The 19,204-nt window shown below is 37.5% G+C and overlaps 2 protein-coding genes across 6 annotated transcripts in view; both read left to right on the plus strand.

Annotated features, from left to right (window-relative positions):
* Nucleotides 1-7,797, plus strand: part of LOC103459614 (nuclease SbcCD subunit C-like) — a 29,578-nt gene extending 21,781 nt beyond the window's left edge. The window contains exons 2-7 of one of the 3 annotated variants that reach the window (XM_008401347.2): nt 5,698-5,812; nt 5,909-5,999; nt 6,234-6,431; nt 6,746-6,964; nt 7,079-7,229; nt 7,536-7,797. The gene's annotated coding sequence lies outside the window, so the exon portion shown is untranslated. The remainder of the gene's footprint in view (nt 1-5,697; nt 5,813-5,908; nt 6,000-6,233; nt 6,432-6,745; nt 6,965-7,078; nt 7,230-7,535) is intronic. The other 2 variants (XM_017302707.1, XM_008401346.2) reach the window with 2 other exon arrangements.
* nav3 (neuron navigator 3) overlaps nt 1-19,204 on the plus strand; it is a 370,879-nt gene that overhangs the window by 126,561 nt on the left and 225,114 nt on the right. The gene's annotated exons all lie outside the window — the stretch shown is intronic.

A 19,204-nucleotide genomic window follows, 5' to 3' on the forward strand; every position in this document is an offset into this window, starting at 1 on the left:
TGTCTCTGTGTCCATCTATGTCTGTGTCTCTGTGTCTGTCTGTTTTTCTGTCTGTGCCTCTTTGTCTGTCTTTGTGTCTGTCTCTGTGTCTGTCTATGTCTCTGTGTCTGTCTGTCTGTCTACGTCTCTGTGTCCGTCTGTCTGTCTCTCTGTGTCTTTCTGTCTATGTCTCTGTCTTTGTCGATCTGTGTCTCTGTGTCTGTCTATGTCTGTGTCTTTCTGTTTCTCTGTCTATGTTTGTATCTCTGTCTGTCTGTGTCTCTGTGTCCGTCTGTCTGTCTGTCTGTGTCTGTATGTGTCTGTCTGTCTGTCTGTCTGTCTGTCTGTCTGTCTGTCTGTCTGTCTGTCTGTCTGTCTGTCTGTGTGTATGTGTCTGTGTCTCAGTGAACAAGAATCTCATCATTGGAGAAACTTTTTGTCCACCAGATTCAAATCCTACTTTTTATGCGCCTTTCTGTCCATTCCTACTTCATTAAGAAGTTCAGAAGTAAACATATTTAATAAAAGGCCATTTTCTTATTTTTCTGGCGTGTGTATGTCGCTCCATCCTATCCAAGAGCGGACTTGTCGTTCTTTACACACCAAGTGGGGACCTTTAGTTTTCCTGTATTGCCTTTGACATGGACTGGAACTAAAAAAATATAGACACATATTTATGTCCGTCTGTCTCTGTGTCTGTCTGTCTTTCTCTTTGTCTGTCTCTCTCTCTGTCTGTGTCTCTCTGTGTCTGTGTCTCTTTGTCTGTGTCTCTCCTTGGGTGTCTGTGTCTCAATGAACAAGAATCTCATCATTGGAGAAACTTATTTTCCACCAGATTCAAATCCTACTTTTTAAGTGTCTTTCTGTTCATTCCTACTTCATTAAGAAGTTCAGAAGTAAAGATATTTGATACAAGGCCATTTTCTTATTTATCTGGAGTGTGTATGTCGCTCCATGCTATCCAAGAGGGGACTTGGGTCGTTCTATACAGACCAAGTTCTGACCTTTTATTTTCTGTATTAGGTTTGACATGGGCTGTTGTAAATTTGTATTTAAAAAATGTGCTCTCTAAATAACTTTTTTACTCTTTATTCTGACCACTATGTGCTTCAGATCCCTTCGCTATTGGAATGTCAGTTCATTTACCATTTAACTTTTCCATGCTGAGGAAACATGTCTGACAAATGTTAGGATCTGTAGTTTATATCATCTGAAATAGTTCACCTTAAGTTGTTTTGATTCACCTTACATATTTTTTGTCTTAAAAAATAATTCTGTTAATTTCTTCTTTATCCACCCATCCTGGAGTGTGTATGTCGCTCCATCCTATCTGAGGGGACCTGTTTCGTTCTCCACCATCCAACAGTGGACCCTTGTCGTTCTATACAGACCAAGTGGGGACCTGTACTTTGAAATGGAAATCGAGGGGAGCAACGTACCACCTTAAGAGACAAAATTCATATTAAAAAAATATTTTTTGTTGATACTGCAGACCTTGTTATTAATTCATACCATCATTAAATGGTATTCAAAATATTATTCATTTTCAATGACGGCCATAATTTCACTTTTTTGGGGTAATATTTGTATTGAAAAGAATTAATATTTGTATTGAAAAGAATTAATATTTGTATTGAAAAGAATTACACAACATCACCCAGTTAAATCATAAATTTCTTAAGAGTTAAAGTAATTTAGTGTAGTAAGTAAACCCAGAAAGTCATCTGTGTGTCGTTTAAAAATGGTTACTTGCTTCAATACCTTATTTAGCCAGAAGGGACCCTATGCCCAGCCAAATATTATCCTCGCAATTCAAATAATGGTTATAAGTCCGATTTTTCTCCATTAGGTAAAAAATGGGTAGTCAGTTCTACTTCATTATGTAAAGGTAAGGCTCTTTGTAAGGTAAACGTCGCTCAGAGATCTAGGTCCCCTCTTGGCAATTTCTTTAAAAATGATTAAGTCAATTCTTCAGTTGAGAAATTTTAAGAAATTTATGATTTTCCCAGCACATCCGTGAACGTAGTCTGAAAGTCGAACGTTGAATGTTCGGACCTAACGTTCAGCAAACGTTGTCTGAACATTCACTCTGAACATTTGTTCCCAATTAATTTTCTTTTTTTTGCTGTCATTTCAATTGATTTAGTTTTTATATCTTTAAAAATTTCCTGGCTGTTATTATTTATCAAATTTTTATTTTTCACTTCTTATACAAAGTGCATACTTCAGAATGTTGTTTGAACGTTTAAAACGAGTCTGGATGTTGTCTGAAAGTAATCTGTTCGTCCGTGTGTCGTTTAAAAATGGTTACTTGCTTTAATACCTTATTTAGCCAGTAGGGGACTCTATGCCCGGCCAAATATTATCCTCGCAATTCAAATAATGGTTATAAGTCCGATTTTTCTCCATTCCTTTCCTGCATAATCTACGTTGCATTTATTCAAACGTAATGTTAAACGTACCTCAAAGGAGAGTAATACTTAAATAAAAGTCCAAGATGTACTTCCATTTGGAAAATATGAATTTTCTGCAGAGTGACGTCACTTCCCAACTCTGATTTCTGCAGTTAAAAAGCAACGCAAGTGATGGGATCTACCTTGTTCGGTAAGTTATTAGTTTCCATACTTATTTCTGTCATATTTTGACCAGGCACGTGGTGAAGGCGTAAAAAGCCACATAACTTGTTGCTTATGCCTTTTGTGTGCGTTTGTATCACGCTAAGCTTCGTCCTCCTTCGTTTTGAGTAGTGGTGGGCAAATGAAGCCTCATGAAGCAATGAACCTTTCCAGCCCTTTGCTTTGCAAAAAGGTTCATTACTCGATGCTTCATTCATGACTCACTAGTGACATTTGCTGGTGAAACTAACAGCTTTGTCACTCAGTTGGATCATACTTCCAAAAATTTGTAAATGCAATATTGTCACAAAGTTTTCATCAAACTCATATTTAGTAACAGGAGAATCAATGAAACCATATTTAATTGTCATATGTTTTAATTATTAAAATGATTTGTAGCCAATCTAATCCTGGTATATGTTGAACGTCAGTGGTTGTGTTGGGTTTTCTTTTATGTCAGACTGATTTGACAATAAAGACATTTGATGTTTTAGTGTCTTGGGAGTGCTGTGCCTGTTGGGGCGTTCACTTTTTCTTGAATTTATAATTGGCTCTGATCCCTTATATTTGGGTAGATGTTGAATTTTAGTTCTGCAACACCATTAAATCTGCTGTGCAAGACTGATATATCTTTGCTAATCAGACTACAAATAATAGTGGAACTTTGCAGAAGGTGAGAAATTGGGAGGTGGAGGGGTTAATTATTATTTGAAGAATTTTATTGTGAGGATGATCTCAAAGTATTCCCAGATGTCAGAGATTTTCCTCTTGCTGGCTCCATTTCAGACAATCAAGTTTATTTGTGTAGCACATTTCAGCAACAATGCAGTTCAAAAAGATTTACATCATAAAATCACAAAAATATAGTTATAAATAACACAATCTACAATTGAGAAAAGCAGTAACAGACATTACATTTTGATGAGTGCCATCATCAATACACATCAAATATGTTGGTCAATGTTCATTTTATTTTGGCCACTGAAGACAAATATTCTCCTCTGATGCGAGAAAAAATGGACAACCCATGAAGCAGCATGGCTCGTCGCGCTTTTGTTTTGAAAATCGACACGCAAAATGAAGCAGTCGTGACCCATGCAATGCGAGGCGTCGTTTGTTGCCAGTCACGTGGTTTTCAGCAAGACGACACAAACCTCGAAGCGGGGTTTCATCGGACACGCCCCCTTTTTACTCGGTACAAGCCTCGAAGCCTGGATTCAAATAGCCCATCACTAGTTTTGAGCATGTGGCGCCATTATCTCATGACTTCTCAACCTTTATTATAAAGTTTGACTCGACCAGAAATATTTATCTACGTTAAGTGTCCTGCTCTTTTTTCCCTTAATGTTACTTGTCCTGAGCCAGAGAGTCAACATAACTGGTAAGCAGGTAATCAGGAGAGTTCGTGGACAGACCGCTTTGTTCATACACTGAGGGTTGTAGGAAAAACATCATGGCGTCAGTCCGCATGTCTACTACTCAGAAGTTTAGCTGCTGGCAACGAGTAAAGCTGAATGCAAATTAACTTTTTCAGCGCATAAAATAACATTTATAAACTTGAGTTCTACATTGTCCTTTTTAAAAAACCAGATTAAAGAAAATAAATGCATTAATTAAAGATGTGCCGATCAGGTTTTTTCCTGCCGATTCCGATCACCCATGAGGACCGATCACATAATTATTTTTTTAATCATAAACACTACCGGTTACATTATGTGGAAAAAGGAACCATGAATTCACCTTAATTTAGACAAAAACTTGTTTTTAATAACTTTTTCCAAGAAGAAAACTCAACAAAACAGGCATTGTGCAAATTGTACTGCTATCGGTACAATCTGTATACTATCTTTAACAGACTGAAAACATATGAAGGCTCTGAAGAGGCTAAATAATGCAAAAAGTCAAAATAAAACCTCTCAACATTGCCAAAAAATGTAAGTATAAAACTTAACATTCAAAGGCAAATACAGGTTCCATTAGAATAAACAATCCCGAGTTACTGAATGAAAACTTCCTGATAGCATGGCGGCTAGCTGATTACTGCTAGTTCTGAGTGGCTGTTTCTGACTGAGCTGAGTAATTATGCAGAACAGGAAGGAGGCAGAGGAGATTGATTATTTTTTCAGAGATTATCTGTCGTTAGGACAGTGAAAGTTTTAATACCTATGTAAAATGTATTTTATTTTTAAGTTATATGCTGCAGCTTCAAACAAGGGTTCGGTGTGAGAGTCACTACCAGGTGGAGCAGAAGCGGCGCTCCGTCTGTGAAATATTACTACCTGTAGCGCGGAGCAGCGGTTCAACAGCGAGAACAGAACCAGCATCTTACACTGCAGCTCGAAGACTTAAATAATTTTGCGGGTTATTTGTTTAACTTCCCCATTCACTCAGTGCGTTATAGTTCCACATCGCTTAGGATTTGTTGCTGCGCGCTTGCGCAGTGTGAAGGAAAGGGGAGACCAGCTGCACAGGAAGGCTGCGAAATGAGATGCAGGTGATCGGTTTGTGTGATCGACAACAAGAGACTGTGATCGGCAATCACCGATCATACACTTTTTCATGGAAATCGGCCGATTATGATCGGTGGCCGATAGATTGGCACACCTCTAGCATTAATACTTTGTATTGCCAAATGTGCAAAGCTTACTGACATTTTCCAACACAGCCATGAGAAGAGGCAGCTGGTAATGGAAGTTACACCATTTAATTTTCCTTTGGGAACAGTTAAATATTTTTGAATTTAATAATTTCTTTTTAATCCATAGGTGGACTCTTATGGCAGAATCTAGAGAACCAGTAAGCACTGAAGTTGTCTAGTTTCTGTAAATTAGTTCATAATTTCTTGTGGATGAACAAAAAATCTAAATGTTCAGTCTGATCCATAATAGCATGTTGTTGTTGAGCCTGTGGTTTATCCTGAGCTATAAACAGTGTCTGTCTTTTCCTTCTCTCTGGATCATCAACTACAAAATAATATGCAGCTGGACATATTAATAGCACAATATTCGTTGGTATCGCAGCACAAACTACTGGCTGATGTTCTGCTTAATTCAGTGTTAGTTAAATTGCCAGTTGGATCTAATATTTGTCTTATTATTTCAAGGTCCTTCAAAGAGTTGTTGACGCTGATGGCTGTGAGCAGGAAGGACCTCCTGTAGCAGTCTGTTACAGCCTCTGACTGAAGACACTTTTTCAGATGAAGAGGTCACTCAGAGTTGGTCATACTCTTTCTTAATGGACATTATTGTGTTTGAATGTTTCCTTTAATATATTTTATTAAAGTAATGATTGTTTTTTCTCATATGTAATTTCAGGTGACAACTTGAAAGTAAGATAGAAATGTCGCCTGGCTGAAGGTGTCAGACCTCAAAGAAGAAGCCCAGGAGGATCAGATAAAAAGTTTTTGTAAGTCAGTAATTAGGATTATTAGCTGCAAAAAGAGAGAGAGAGACGGAGAGCTGTTCATGGTTTCATTCAGTTTGATCCCTTTATGTTGTTTCAATGTGATTAGGAGTTACTACAGTATTACAGACCACTTAGAAATACATGACAATCAAGTATTATTGGACAAAACTCTGATTAATTAAATAAATCACGCTGATGTTTATGCAGGTTTCTAATTAAATGTTTTTGTTACAGGTGAACTCGGATCTATTCAGATTCTGAGGAAAAGTCACAGATCCAGAGAATTTCCCCCATGACCAGCAGCCACAGCCTCACACATGTTCTCCACCTTCACCATCTCATCCACCAGCTGCTCTCTGTTCACCTGTAACTGTTTAGTCCAACCAGTAACTCCACTAACCGACTCCCTTCAACTGGAAATTCCTCTATCAGGTAAATGTAACCAACATGTAAAAACAGTAACTACACTTTGTGTATCATACTTTTAATTGAATTATTTATAGATGTAAGGCATTTTTGGATTTGATTAGTTGACGACATGAATAAGAGAGTTACATGCAAATAAAGGTTTGTGTGGTGGGAGTTTTGTCTGTTTTAGTTTTCCTGCGTTAATCCAGGTGAGCAGAAGCAGAGACTCATCTAAAGCAGAACAGAGGGTCCTGACCTGCAGGGCTGAAGACCCCCAGTCTACATTGTAATAAATTATTTTACATTACAGCGATTTTCTTTTTTATCATTCTTTGCAGACTGAAGCATTCTGTGTAACGTCTTCAAAGCCTTAAGGAGGTGAAGGAGACGGGCTGGGAAACCCCGGGATGCTGCGAGCCGTTCTGACCCGTCTGACAGTCACTGGTTCTGCTGAAGAGATGGACTCACTGGATGAGCTCGGCCTTCCAGCCTCGACTGCAGAGAAATTAGAAGTCCTGAACCAAAAACTGGAATCAGGAGCTGTTTAGAAATAAATAGTATGTATAATTTTTTGAAAACATAATTAGCCTTTCTCTTCACGTTATTCTTTCCTTCTGTCAGGTGCAGTACTGTTTAAATATTAACTTTTAAATTCTCTGTTACTTTTTTAGCTGGATCTCCGAGGGACCTGATCTGCTGCCTGCAGCATTTTATCCAAAATCCTCTCAAACCACCAAGCAGAGCAGCAGAGATCTATTCAGACTGGGTGGAGAGAGAAGAGAAGTCTTTCTGGTCGCCAGCTCTTGATGACTGAAATATTTAGTAAGTATAATCGCATCCATCCATTTTCTATACACCTTTGTCCCTTAGTGGGGTCAGGAGGGTTGCTGGTGCCTCTCCAGCTAACGTTCTGGGTGAGAGGCGGGGTCACCCTGGACAGGTCGCCAGTCTGTCGCAGATTCTCATGTGCCGTTCAGTCTAAAATTGTGAATTGTTGTTTATTATCCTATAGCTGGACTTTGTTATGCGTGTTTCTTTGTAGCCAATGAAATGTTTTGTTTCATAAAACCATGAAATATTTCTCTGTACACATCTCAGTTTAAAATATATATTTTGTCTGTTTTTCAGGGGCTATACCAAAGAACCAAGGGTCGGATACAGAACACCAAAACAGTTTTAAGAAGGCTCAAGGTTGTCTGGTTTTTTTTTTTTGGTTTTTTTTTTATTATTATTATTTTGTGCATGTGTCAACGCTCATATAATCAGTTCTGGTGTAAATATTTCTTTTAAAATTATATTTTTAAGCACTGGATGGTTCTTAAATGCTGACTTTGCTTTGATTTTTTTATTATTGTGAATGTCTTATAAAAACTCATTGTATTAAAATGTATACTGTGCTGTTTTACTTTGTTCTAAGAAGGTTTCATGTCATTTTGGTACATATGCATAAATAAATGTGATTATCATATTTTGTTGTGGGTAGTCTTTATTGTTAATACTATAAAATTAATACATTCTTTGCCAAATGTTTTTAAGTGGTTGTCATCGATTTTACAATTTATTACATTAGATTTAAATGTGTTGTAAACGGAAGACAACTGTTCCATGTGAAAACCGTAATTGTGGGGCCAGCTTGGCTTTTCTTCTACAATTTGTTACAATATTGGATTAATATCCCATGGTAATGGAAGACAACTTTTGCTCATGAAAACCTTGCATTCCAACAAAATTGCTGCTATGCTAGCATTTCCACGGACCTAGCATAACCATTATATAGCTTTTTCTTTTTGAATAAAATGCGATGCAAAAGTCCCCTGAAGGTAGTCGGCGGACATTAAACTGACAGTCCGCCGAAAGTCTAATGGTGGACAATTTTGAGTCCGGAAACGTCCGCCGGACGTCGGGAGGACGTTGATCAAACGTTATCGCCGAACGTTCGGCAGACGTTCAGCGGACGTGCTCCAAACATTCAATGCTAGCTGGGTTGGTAATAGAGTTTTAATGTAAATTTTATTATGGGTTTTTACTGTTTCAACAAACTAGAAACAGAAGTCCCCTCTTGACAGGATGAACCGTTAAGTCTCCTGTTGATATGGTACGTGTGCGCGCGCGTGCGTGTTTGTTTGAATGCGTGGCTCTTTGTCAATTCTCTTTGAGCAGAGTAATAATCTCTAATCCACTTTTATACCCTGCCAAAAAAACCCCATAGCTGACTTATATACATCCCGACACAGCAAAGATTTTTCATTTTGACACTTTACTTCAGCAAATAATTTCTTTGTTCTTTACTAGAATTCGTCACCTTGTTAGTCGATCAGATTTGTTTACCAAAGATAAACAGTTGTGATGAGGCTGGCTTCCTCCTAATTATTGTGAAGACACTTGGAGCCTTTGCTACTCCAACTGGGAAAACACTCATGATTCAGCTTGACTTGGTGGATCTCATGTTAATGATTTTCAAACAAAAAGGCAATGAAAGTCACAGCGAGGAAATAAGAGAAGTTCTATTTTTTTGTTTTTTAGCAGCAAAATACATAAAAAACAATCAACTTCAAGGTCTATGACTACTGTTTACATAAACTTGCTCTATGAAATAATATATGCTTTTAAGTTTGTGATATTCTAAACATCTTACAACAAACTGACATTTTTTAATGCTAATCCAGGAACATTTGGAGCCGTTTTGTGTTTTTATGTATGTAGCGGTGCACTTATGCATACTGAAAATTTTTAAGCCTTGTCATTTCAGTACATGCACCAAACCAATACAGCGCTGTTTCATATCTGAACACATGCAGACAGCTCTGTAGCATAACTTTAAAAAGTGAGTCTAAACCCAAACAGGAGAGCTCCCTGTTTTCATTTAACTATCAGTCAGTCATAGAGACTCTTTGCTTCGTTCACATGCAGATAAATCAGCAGATAAGCTGTCAGTCTTTCTTTTTTTTTCTTTTTTTTTCTTCCTTACTGACCTGCAGCTTGAGAATTGGTTTACTGGGCCTGTCTTGATCTCTTCTTGAAATCCAGTTTGACATTTGCTTGGTTCAATTACCATCTACTGCTGCTGCTGATCATTGGTGCATGGCAGTGCTGCCTCTCTAAACTGCCTCGGCATTTCTGTTTCTTTATTGTCCTGGAGAAACTCAGGAGCTTCTTTCACTATACCTACCCACCAGTTAGATGACGGGAGCTGTGACTGCAAATCAGTTGCCTTTAATTAATAAAACATGTACTATGATGGTGTGAGTTTAATTAGAGCTATTATCTGTAACACAGAAGACAAAAAATTGATTGAATAGCTTCGTAACGAGTCAGATGGAACCTCAACTGAATACTTAATGTACCTTTTTGTTTTTTTGAAGAATCCAGTCCCACAGTAGGAAATGTAGCAAAGTAGTACATTATGTAAATTCACGATAACAAAAAAGAAATGCAGCTGAAGAATCACCATTGTGCTTTTTTAATAACTAGAGAATGATTGGTTGTCAGATGTGAAAAGACAATCCTTTTATAGTTAAAACGTTCATCTCACCAGGCTATATGCTAATAGCAGTTTATTATTTACTTTGCTAGCCTGAAAGTGCCAAAACCCTCCAAACGTTGTGGTGCTAACCTAGGGCGGGAAGTAGAGAAGCAAACAGTTTTCTTGCAACAGAAGGCAAGAAAGTATAAGATATGATGAACAATAAGAATTGATTGAGATTTTATGTGATTGACCAGCACAAACACAATGATATGTACACATATTTTAACAAATAATGCAACAACACTAGGCAGCAAAGGGGCTCTGACCATATTAACATAGTCATGGTGGAGGCAGCATCACATCGACATGTGGTTGTAAAAATTGTTCCAGTTTAAATCAATGAATCCATTCTTGTGGAAAAGCATGGCGTTGGTCACTTCCAATGTGTCCCACAGGACTATTTTCTGTCTCACAGATGAATGACATTTTAAGGTTCCTAATAGAAGATTATTAGAGGAAAATGAGAATGAGAGGCAGACAGTGGAGTAAGATAGCTGCATCTTGTTAGGTGAAATGTTACTCTTTTTTTAATTCTCATTTAACTAAGATAATCATAATTTGAGGTACCAAACACAATTGTTTTTTTGTGCTGTGACAAGTGTTTGTGTTGCAGTTCTCCACACTAGTGTTTGTAGTGTTTTTTTCCCCACAGATGACAGTGAGACTGGATGAGTGGAGGGTTAGAAGAGAGAAACCATTAACTAATGCAATCAGATAAAATGTCCTCTAGAGACATGTTGCCCTGTTGGCCTTCTCAGTTTTACCCGTCAACATAATTTGATGGTGTTTCTGAAAATGAACAACAAATTCAGCAGCTGTCAATCACTGTTTTTACAGAGTTATAGCGAAGCACCGCAGTTACAAACATGAACTTATCTTGAAGTGTTGTCGGTATCCGTTTCCTGCAGAAAGCACGTGTCTTTATTGGATTTTGTTTTCCTGCGTGTGTATATGTTCTTTTGTTTTTTTTCCTTGTGCAACAGTGTATTGGTTCTTCTGTTTATATAACTGCATTCTGCCACCTAATAAAGGTAATGAGAGCTCTTTTGGAGCATTGATGCGTTCAGGCTTTTTTAATGAAAAATGGAGAAAAGCAGCAGGTAGATGTAATGAAAATAATCTGGATAACAAGTGCTTCTTAATCTACCGAATAATACTAACTTTTACTTCTCATTTCTTTAAACTTTAGAAATGTAAAAATTTCTTCACAAAATTGTGACTGCAAAAATCTTGCCTAATGAGATTATTTTTGAAATTTTGAGACAAAACCTGATAAAGAAGGCTGGTTCTGCGGACTACGCTGGGTCATCTCAAGAATATTGTGAAAAAGGTTCTTCATAAGATGGAGAAAAGTCCAGATAACCCTGAGCATCCTGTTCATGAAAATTCAGGCATGCAGCAGCAACATAAAAAGCAAATGGTAGCATGCTGACTTACACAAAGGTAAAAATATCAACTGAAATCATTCAGTTTATACTCTAATCATAAAATCATAAAAAATGATTAGAGAGTCACAACTCCTCGTCCTGGCAGTTCTGAATCCATTCAAATTGCTCAATCGATTCTAGTCTGCTTTTGAAAAATTTTATTTTGAACCATTCTGGAATATTTTTTTAACAAAAATTCCCGTAGCTAAACTAACTGAATACTGGAAATTTAAGTTGCTTAAGTTGCATGTGCAAACCTATTTTAGTTTAATTAAAAGCTGATTAAATTTGATAGTATCAAACCCTTATAGAATTGTTTTAAATGAATTTGCTTACAGTCTTTTCCTCTTGTCGGTCACAAAATGTAAACAGAATCTCTACTCCGCTTGAATAGAAAAATTGTTTTCTGACTAAAAACTGTTTAATTCAGTCATGCCATGTTCGGTGATCTTTCCAACTTTGCTTTGTTACATTTTGATCGGGCGTCTCCAGGAACATCAGTTGTACTGTCAGACCCCTGGGATGGATCATGGAAATGAGACAAATCCACTTCTCTCTCCCTCCTAATGAAGAACCTCTTGGCTCTCTGTTGCATGTTAGACAGGTTGGAAAGTTGCCCAGGGGGGGTGTTGGGAAGAATTGATCAACCATGTTGGATTAAAGTTGCATAATGATGCCAGCTCACTCAGTTTCAAACCCATCCATTAGATAGTACACATACTGCGCTCCCCTAGGAGGAGTGACCTTGCAGAGCAACAGTAGTGATGGCTTTTCTGGAGTAGCATCAAGTAACGTGTAAAGAAGCTGCCATGTTTCTATCTGAGCTGCAACCTCAGTCTGTAGTGTTATAATGAGCTTTAAAGGGGATTATTAGTAGCTTTTGCTTGCATATGATTAAATTAAAATAAACCTTGTAACTATTACGTAAATGGTTACAAGTTATTTCTAGGGTTTCTACTTGGCTTTGAGCAAAAACTAAATTAACATTTATAGCTACCAGATAATTTACTAAAAATCACACTAATCTAAAAAGGACAAGGTCATAAGTTTGCTGGATCGGTTTTTTAAAGGGGGTGGGGAGTGAAAATAAGCCAGGCAAGAGCAAAGCATAGTTGCCAAAGGGTGAAGGCATTATTTATAAAACATCCTAAAAGGGCTATTCTGAATTAAGTAGGAATTCCAGCGTCCTATGTCCAATTTGAGTCATAAATATAATATTAAATGGTGATTTATCACTTGACCGAAGTTATTAGAAACGTTGTCTGAGAGAAATCATATGGAAACCTCACAAACAGGTGTTCCACTGTAAAGCTTAATGTCTAGCATTTGATGACAACTCACAACAAAACAGCAATTTGTGAAACTAAAATTCCCTCAATTAGTTGAAAATAAATTCTCACTCAATTATTTATCTCACACTGAAAAGAAAAGAGTCTGAGATTTTAAAAAAATTGGTAATTATAATGAAATTATTTAATTTATGATTTTAATTTAATCTTAGAGCCGTTTTTTGTCTTTAATAAACTGACATCATTGAATTAAAGGATAAGTAAAAACCACCAAATGTCATTTTCTTACCTAAGAAACTTTATGCTAACAAACGACACCCACGGCCGCCTTTGTGATCTTGTTGCCGACTCTTTTTTCCACTGTTGTTAAACTTGGGTACATGTGGGTAGACTTTTCAGTGGGAGGGGGGCATTTTGAGCTGGTTCATGTTTGTCAATAAAACGATTAGCTTTCTAATAAACAGAACTTTATAGTTTTCAATGCAGGTGCATGACTGAACAAACTGTTGAAGCTTAACATTCTTGTTGTTTGGTGATGCCATCCCTGTTCCAGTTCATTTTAAAATGTTCATTTCTGTTTCTCAAAAGTAAGTCATTGACCAAAATCAGAAATAAACGCCTTTTTTTTGTTCCCCACAAAAATGTTTCTGACAGAGAGACAAATGTCTGAGGAAAATATTTAGCAAGAACTGAGATGAACTGCACCAGATGGCCACACAGTTTGCGATCCATATTCAGGTTTTGCTCACAGCGAAACCATTATCAGGATGAGGAAGCACAGGCATTGAAAAACGGATGAAAAACCATAGAACATAAGTTTACCACCTTTTTTAGCTTCAAAAGGTCTGACAAAAACCGTATCTGGTTCGGCAAGGTGCTGCGGCCAGCAGCTTTGCACCGGTGACCCAGGTGTTTGAATCTTACACGGGTCATGTTATTTCAAGCATATTAGCTTCACTTCAGCGCAAATCTCCAGGTGCGCACCAAGCAGCGCGTCCCCGGCCTTGTTGTTCTATTCCAACTCCACCTACTGGGGGGGGATCTCTCCCGGCTACGCCCAAATTAACCACCAGCACCAAAGATCACAGGTCACACATGAGAGGATGTGACGGCTGCTTGTTGGATGGAAAGGTTAATGTCATGCTTGTAAGGCGATTAAAATTCGTGATGGAGAGGAAGGAGGTGGATGAAGCGGTGGAGAATTGTGTCTAGCTTTAAAGTGGAAGTGCAGGTTTTTGACAGTTTTTAACAGAAAACAACTTAAAGCGTCGATAAATGTCACTATGACTGAATCAAAATCTATACATGGCGTTTTATACATTGTTGGTGTGACTGTGCGTTGAGTGGTTTTCCTGCAGTTCTAAAGTTGTGGATGCGATTTCAGCTGCTTCCTGTTGCATGTCGACGTGCCTCTGATAAAAATTGTCAATAAATATGCAGATATTTTGACTCAGTTCTTTTAATTCTCTCAGATTGGAGATTTTTCAGACAAGAACCTCCTGCTTAAAGTCATGCCACAGAATTTCCCATCAAATTCAAGTCTGGACTTTGATTGGGCCACTCCAAAGCCTTTATTTTCTCTCTTTTTTAAAGTAGGATGCATAGTTATACCAGAGGTAATGGATGCATGACCTCAAAAACATTAAATTTTTTAAAATCTTGTGAGTTTTCAGAATATTTTCATACAGACTCTTTTCAAGTGAATTTTTTTATTTTTTATTTTACAGGTCTGACTAGAATCAGGAGTGGTTGTTGTTTAGTAAGTTTAAGCGTTTTTATGGGAACAAATAACAGTTTTTTAAACATACAAAGGTCTAGGTTTGTTCTTTGCACAGCAAATGAAATAATTTGAAACAGTTTAATGTGACAAAAAAGCAAAACAAAACTGAAAACCAATGAGGACAAACAAAGTGGTAGTTGCCAAAAATGACATTAAAATATACTTGGGCAAAAAATGACCTAACTAAATTTATTTATGTCCCTGTGCTCATGGCACAAAGCTAATAAATACAAGTAGATATCAGATATGTGAAAAATAATAGATGAAATATTCTTGCTAAACTCAACAGGAGGAAAACTGTGCGGTTTAGCGGAGTGTGTCGAATGTTGAAGGTATGAGTCAAGCTGCCCCTGTCGCAGGTCGTTTTCTGATGGCTTTCTTCAGCTGTCATTTTGACATAAAGCCATGTGCACATCACCTTGAGACAGCGTGAAGGTGAACTGCCTTGACATTCAACTTTGTTCACATGTCATGCCTGCTGTACAGAGAATCTGTATCAAAACAGGAGAGTCATATTGTTTTGATACCATTTTGAAGTGATACAATGGTAATAATGGTCAGAACATGTTCTCAAAGATCAATAAGCTTTAAATTCCAATGAACATTTAAACACTGGAACTGGCAGACGTTTGAAATATTCAAAATAAAATGAAATTAAAAAAAAACTAAATGAACTATGAAGTCTCTGTAAACAAAATGATCTTTAAAAAAAAAACGAGAATTGAGACCAAAGCACCAGACTGAAAACTTTTCATTCAGTTTTTGATAAAAAGAGAAGGAAAAGAGAAAAACGATAAAAGAAGCAAATGAAAATGACTGAGTTACTCTTATTTTATCATGCTTTTAGCTATTTTTTTAAAATAAAAAATAATATTTAAAATAACATCTGTAGCGGGCCTACGGAGAAACTCTAAGACAATGGAGATCCATGTAGGGCATTACTACTTTTTTTTCTCCTTTTTTTTAAACACATTTAATTTCTGTTTAAATTTTTATTACAAATGATTAGCTGTTTGTCTCTTTTTTTAGAATTTGGTTCCTGTCCAGCATCTCCTACCCTATATTTTTCTTCTCCTCTCCCATTTTCTTATCATCTCTCCCTTCCTCGCTGTCTAATGAGAAAGTATCTCCAGTTCCCTTTGGCTCTCCGGTCTTTGATCTGATATGAGCCCTTGAAAGCCTCTTGGATTTCCTCAGTGCATGGTTACATTTGTCAGTTGTAAGACCCTGATATGAAGAGTTGCACATATATTTTTTCCCCGTCTTCCTTCTGCTGTAGCTGTCTGATCAGAACAGCAGCAAACAGTCCTGTTGGTTCAGCTGGCTGTCAGATACAAGTCCTTTCCCAACAAGAATATTTTCTGCGCACACCGTTTTTCACTCTCTCTGCTCGTCCGTTTTAAAGAGTGTCATTGGCTCTTTCTCCCCTTTAAATCCTACTGGACGGTGGTTTCTGTGCCACCGGTGGAAGTCCCACCCACAGTGGGTTCACACGTGTTTTCAATGTTCGTTCTCCTGATATTTCAGAAGTAGCCATGTTTTCATTTTGAAACGTTTAGATGTCAGTCCAAACCAGGCATGTTATAAGATATCACAAGTTTGTAAGCCTTGTAATTTTATTTGAATCACTCCAAGGCTCTCTCTGTTGGGATTCAGGCCAAGGTCTTAGGAACGACATGTTAGCTAAGGGTTCTGCCAAAACTCTGCAAGCGCAATATAAGAAAGAATTTCATCATACATTAAATTATGCCATTAATATTCAATTTAGTAGTAGCTTATTAAAACCATACATTTTGAATGAAAGTTATTGGCACATTTACTGGGAAAACTCCTTTGTTTAGCTTTAAATGTTATCAGAAAGACTTGAAGAAGAAAAAAATTGAAATCCACCTCAGCATACACAAACCGGCCAAATTTGACACAGTTTGCATCAGCACAACGAAAGTTACGTAAAAACAAATGAACACCTGAACCTTAAGTTTCAAATTGAGCTTGTGATGGTTTTTCAAAGATTAAATATTTGTTCTCTTGGTGGCAATTTTAGTGTCCCAGAAAATTTTTTATATAAACAGTACTGGGTCAGCTAGATTATCCAGGATTGAATTGGACTTTTTTACTGTGACAATCAGAATTTGAAAGGCAGTTTAATAAAGATCATCTCTGGTCATCGCTCTGCATACACACTGGTACAATTTGTGTGTGCCGCAGGGCCACACACTTTCAGACAGGGCCATATTTCATCTAATTGGGACTCAATGGTCCTTTTCAGTCCAGTCAAGAGGTATGTAAACCACCGCCACAGGTACGCTGTAGGCGACAGGAGGAGACAGCGATAAATAACACCGCAGTGTTTAATGAAACAATAAGAAAATGTTATTTTAACAGTCCTTCAGTCTGAAGAGGCAGATAAATCGGGGTCAACAGACCTGCACTCGCACGTTTCCTGCAGCCTCCCTCTTTTTGTGTCCTTTCCACCACACTGTTAAATGATCCCTAATTTTCTGTACTCGGCTCAGCCATGTTTTTGTTTTCTTATTACAGTGCAAACAGTGCCTTGTAAATCGCAAGCTTTTCCATATTTTGCCACCTCATGACCACAAACCTCTATGTATTTACTGCAGAGTTATGTGGTAGTGACCAATTTTAATTGTAATGAAAATTATTCATGTTTTTCAAAGTATTTGACAAATATCACATCTGAAATGTGTGGTGTGCTTTTGTATTTAGCCCACTTTTTTCACACCATCATGAAACTGAGCAGGCAGGTTAGGGAGAACATTCTGGAGAAGTTTATGAAGGAGCTATGTTGCAAAGAAGAATCACCAAAAATTACACTGATGTACGAAGCTTCTCTCCCAGAGAGACTCAGTGCAATAGAATCCACAATTTTCACATTTCTATTTGTAAAAAAAAAAAAAAACTTTAAATCCTTTTTAAATCCTCCAAGTCCTTTTTCCTTGCATTGCCACACAATGTATCTATTTGGAATGATCTCCCTCCAATTGTCCCAATATGACTTTATCTCTAGTTTTTCTGGTTTCTCCTACAGCTCACCATTTTTAAGCCCGCCGTCACTTCAGTTTAAAGAATAAAGATAGATGCTGCAGCTAAATTTAAATTTCACTTTGATTTAGTATTCAGTTAGTCCCTTCGCGTAACAGGCTGTCTCTGCAGCGAAAACAGGAAGTACTTATCAAATTAAACTCAAACTCATTTAGAATCCTTGAAGTATTTGCAGGCGTTCAATTGTTCGACAGGCATTGAAACACCATAACATGACTCAAATGATTTATTCATAAAAAAATTTATCCAAAGACTGTTTCTTTACTCATTCACTTGACTCATAAGAAATATTTGTTCAGAGATTTTTTTTCTTTCTGTTCTTTTATTCAATCTATTTATTTTTATTCAATTGAGTTTCCTAAATGATCACTGTTACACTTAGAACAGGTGTATTATTAGTTTTGGTGAAGTAGAGATTCTTCATCCTATTTGGGCTTCCATCCAAGTTCTGTTGAGCCCCAGTTTGACTAATCATTAGCTAAACTAATCATTAAGCTCTTAAATTAAACTCTAATGACATAATCAAAGTAATTGTCAGCAGTATCACTCACTGCAAAATCCAATTTTCTGTACATTTCTCATGCATGAGTTGTTGTAGTTTAATTCCTGCGTTTTTGTCAAAATATCAGTAGGTCAGTATGAATCAATGAACTGAAGCGGTGTGCCAGCTCAGTGGCATCCCATCTGTGTCACACTGTGGGTGACTTCTTTCTCAAGGTGGGTCTCTATGACAGCTCCCAGATTGGCTGTGCCAGCCGCCAAATGGTGCTGCCATGCGTCATGCGGGGTGGCGGTCTGTCACTTACCCCTGAGGCACTTTTTTTTTCTAGCTGTGAAAATGGAAAAAGAGCCGGGTGGTGTTTGAGCGAAACCCCGGCGTTCCATATGAACATTGGGTTGGTATGGAACAACATGTCTGTCTTCTGATTATTTGTAGTTCACAAGATGGAGCTTAATGATTACCATCAAAATCAGATTTGAGGAATGCAGAAAGTTTGCTATGGTTGACACATTTTCAGAGGTTGTCCTGTATGATTGTTTCAGTGTGTTCCAAATAAAGGCCATGAAAATGTATCACAAAGGTTTTAGATCATCAAACTAGTGATGGAGAAAACATCAAATATTTGAGATCCTTCCAAGGAATGGCTGGTCTTCTAAAACTCCATCAATAACTCATCCAGGATGTCACAAAAGAACTCAGAACATCTAGATCGCTGCAGGCCTCACTTCCCTCAGCAAAGGTCAGGGTTCAATGATGAAGGCTTTTGGGAAAATGTTTCACAGACTGAAAAAACATCAAAACTCCCATTTTAGAAATAAAAACATCATGCAAGGAGTCTAACAAAATTATGGTGTGATGGTCTGGTGTTGCTGTGCTGTTTAAGGACCTGGATGACTTTCTGTATATGATAGAACCATCAATTCTGCTCTCTAGCAGGACATTGTGAAGGACAATGTCCAACCTATCAGTTTGTGCCATTAAACTGAAAAACTCTTTGGCTATGCAACATGACAATGATCCATAATACACCATCAAGTTCACCTCTGAATGGCTCAGAAAACACACAAAAGTTTGGAGTTCCCTGATCAGGGAACTCCAAAACAAGCCATTCATCCTCAAACCATCCATCCATCCATCCATCCATCCATCCATCCATCCATCCATCCATCCATCCATCCATCCATCCATCCATCCATCCATCCATCCATCC

The sequence above is a fragment of the Poecilia reticulata genome, linkage group LG23 (genome assembly GCF_000633615.1).
Source record: "Poecilia reticulata strain Guanapo linkage group LG23, Guppy_female_1.0+MT, whole genome shotgun sequence".
NCBI classification, from domain to species: Eukaryota; Metazoa; Chordata; class Actinopteri; order Cyprinodontiformes; family Poeciliidae; genus Poecilia; species Poecilia reticulata.